Source organism: Acinonyx jubatus, chromosome B4 (genome assembly GCF_027475565.1).
Source record: "Acinonyx jubatus isolate Ajub_Pintada_27869175 chromosome B4, VMU_Ajub_asm_v1.0, whole genome shotgun sequence".
NCBI classification, from domain to species: domain Eukaryota; kingdom Metazoa; phylum Chordata; class Mammalia; order Carnivora; family Felidae; genus Acinonyx; species Acinonyx jubatus.
This window is the reverse complement of record NC_069387.1, coordinates 90,590,480-90,593,575: the sequence shown is the minus strand read 5'-3', so window position 1 is coordinate 90,593,575 and position 3,096 is coordinate 90,590,480. Positions and strand designations below refer to the sequence as shown.

The window sequence follows — 3,096 nt, the reverse complement described above, 5'->3', positions numbered from 1 at the left end:
TTTGTTCTCTGTATTTAAGAGTCTTTTATGGTTTGTCTCCCTCTCTGTTTTTATCTTATTTTTGCTTCCCTTCCCCTATGTTCATCTATTTTGTTTCTTATTATTTCACTCATATGTGGAATTTATCATATTTGTCTTTCTTTGACTTCTTTTGCTTAACATAATACACTCTTGTTCCATCTCCATTGTTGAAAATGGCAAGATTTCATTCTTTTTGATCGCCAAGTAATCCGTTCAGTGTGTGTGTGTGTGTGTGTGTGTATGTGTGTGTGTAGACACACACCACATCTTTATTCATTGTCGATCGACATTTGGTCGCTTTTCCATGCTTTGGCTATTGTCAATAGTGCTGCTAATAAACACTGGGGTGCATGTGGCCCTTCGAATCCGCATTTTCGTATCCTTTGGATAATTCCTAGTTGTGCAATTACTGGGTTGTAGGGTAGTTCTATTTTTAATTTTTTGAGGAAACTCCGTACTGTTTTTCAGAGTGGCCGCACCAGTTTGCATTCCCACCAGCAGTACAAAAGGGTTCCTCTTTCTCTGCCTCCTCACCAACATCTGTTGTTTCCTGAGTTGTTAATTTTAGCCATTCTGACAGGTGTGAGGTTGTATCTCCTTGTGGTTTTGACTTGTATTTCCCTAATGATGAGTGATATTGAGCATCTTTTCATGTGTGTCTTAACCATCTGGATGTCTTCTTTGTAAAAGTGTCTATTCATGTCTTTTGCCCATTTTTTCACTGGATTATTTGTTTTTTTGATGTTGAGTTTGGTAAGTTGTTTATAGATTTTGGATACTAACCTTTTATCTGTCATTTGCAAACATCTTCTCCCATTCCATCAGTTGCCTTTTAGTTTTGTTGATTCCTTTGCTTTTTATCTTGAGGAGGTCCCAGTAATTCATTTTTGCTTTTGTTTCCCCTGCCTCTGGAGACCTGTCAGGTAAGAAGTTGCTACAGCTGAAGTCCAAGAGGTTGTTGCCTGTTTTGTCCTCTAGGATTTTGATTGCTTCCTGTCTTATGTTTAGGCCTTTTATTCATTTTGAGTTTATTTTTGTGTATGGTGTAAGAAAGTGGTCCAAGTTCATTCTTCTGCATGTTGCTGTCCAGTTTTCCCAACACCATTTCTGAAGAGACTGTCTTTATTCCACTGGATATTCTTTTCTGCTTTGTCAAAGATTAGTTGGCCATACATTTGTGGCTCCATTTATGGGTTCTCTATTCTATTTCATTGATCTATGTGTCTCTTTTTTGTGCCAATACCATACTGTCTTGATGATTACAGCTTTGTAATACAGCTTGGAGTCTGGAAATATGATGCCTCCAGCTTTGGTTTTCTTTTTCAATATTACTTTGCTACTCAGGGTCTTTTCTGTTTCCATACAAATTTTAGGATTGTTTGTTTGAGCTCTGTGAAGAATGCTGGTGTTATTTTGATAGGGATTGCGTTGAACATGTAGATTGCTTTGGGTAGTATCGACATTTTAACAATATTTGTTCTTCCAGTCCATGAGCATGGAATGTTTTTCCATTTTTTTGTGTGTGTCTTCTTCATTTCTTTCATAAGTTTTCTATAGTTTTCAGCATATAGATCTTTTACCTCTTTGGTAAGGTTTATTCCTAGGTATTTTATGGTTTTCAGTGTCAGTGGAAATGGGATCGATTCCTTGATTTCTCTTTCTGCTCTGCTGCCTCATTATTGGTGTAGAGAAATGCAAACAATTTCTGTACATTGATTTTATATTCTGCGACTTTGTTGAATTCATGGATCAGTTCTAGCAGTTTTTTAGTGGATTTTGGTGGAGTCTTCCGGGTTTTCCATGCGCATTCAACTATATATGAATCAGAATACATTAATACTCCCTTTTTATCATTACACTTATCTAAAAAATTACCAGGAGACCACAAGGCAGGATTTGCTTTAAGACCAATACACAGAGTTAGTTGGTGACTAATGGTGCTGGGACTTGCTGGGCCAGGCCATAGTAGCATTTAGCTAAAATGTCAAAACCATCAAGAAGAAAGTCCAGGTTTGAGGCAGTAGGTCTGCAGCACCTGCTGTGAAACCTCCTTGATGTGACTGCATAGCTCCATCCTTGAACATTTGCAGGGTGATCACCACTGAGGGAGCACTTAGCTGTAGGTGGGCATTCCTGGAGCCCAATATGTAAGCACAGTGACTGGGTGGGGGCAATAGGAGTTGGGGAGTGGGCGGTCAGCAGGATACCTGCTGACATGGCCATAGTGGTTCCAGCCACCATGCCTATAGTAACACTGCTGCCCCGAAGTGGAGAGATGGGAACAGGGTACACTGTCACTAACATGTCATTGGGCTGTGGATGGTGTGGTGGATGATGTGAGGGGGTCCTGCCTACAGTGGCTGTGTGTGGTACATGGCCTTGCTGTACACAGGGACTCTGCTGGGGATAAGCGCTTCCACATGGGGTATACAGTGGTCTGGTAGGGGTTGGGGGAGCAGGAATATGGTGGCACTGTCATGCTGGTGGGGGAACAGGATGCTTTGTAAGGGCTGTTAGGAATGTAACCTGTTTGGAAGGTAGGATTCACTCCAGGGTACATGTTGAGAGTAGGCAGGAGCTGTGGCTCCATAGTCCATGGGGAAATCAGCTGGATAATAATTGTTTTGACATTTGCATAGGGAACCCCAAAAGAACCAGGACTATAAATGGGATTCATGATTTCAAGGACAGACCATATTGGAGGCAGCTTGGGCTTCAATGACCAATGCACACCAGCCCAGGGCAGGCTCAGGGAGGGGCCAGCACACTGGAGGCCCTCTCCAATGGTGGGCTGAGCCAGGAGGCCCCCATCTCTGCCACCGCCTCTCTGGCTAGTGCTTGCAGTCACTCTGGTCTGCCTAGTCTGCCTCTCCTCCTGGCCTGCAAAGTTTCTACTGAAAAATCATCTGACGGCCTTACAGTGTTACCCTTGTATGTAACAGTTTGCTTTTCTCTTGCTGCTTTTAAGTTTCTCTTTATCTTTAATTTTTGCCATTTTAATTATTATGAGTATTGGTGTGGACATCCTTGCATTCATCTTATTTGGGGCTCTCTGTATATGCTGAAACTGGATGT

The 3,096-nt window shown here is 41.9% G+C and overlaps 1 pseudogene; it reads right to left on the bottom strand.

The window, feature by feature from the left end:
• Positions 1-2,116: 2,116 nt before the first annotated feature.
• Positions 2,117-2,698, bottom strand: LOC106966353 (myelin-associated neurite-outgrowth inhibitor-like; annotated as a pseudogene).
• Between the last annotated feature and the right edge of the window lie 398 nt (positions 2,699-3,096).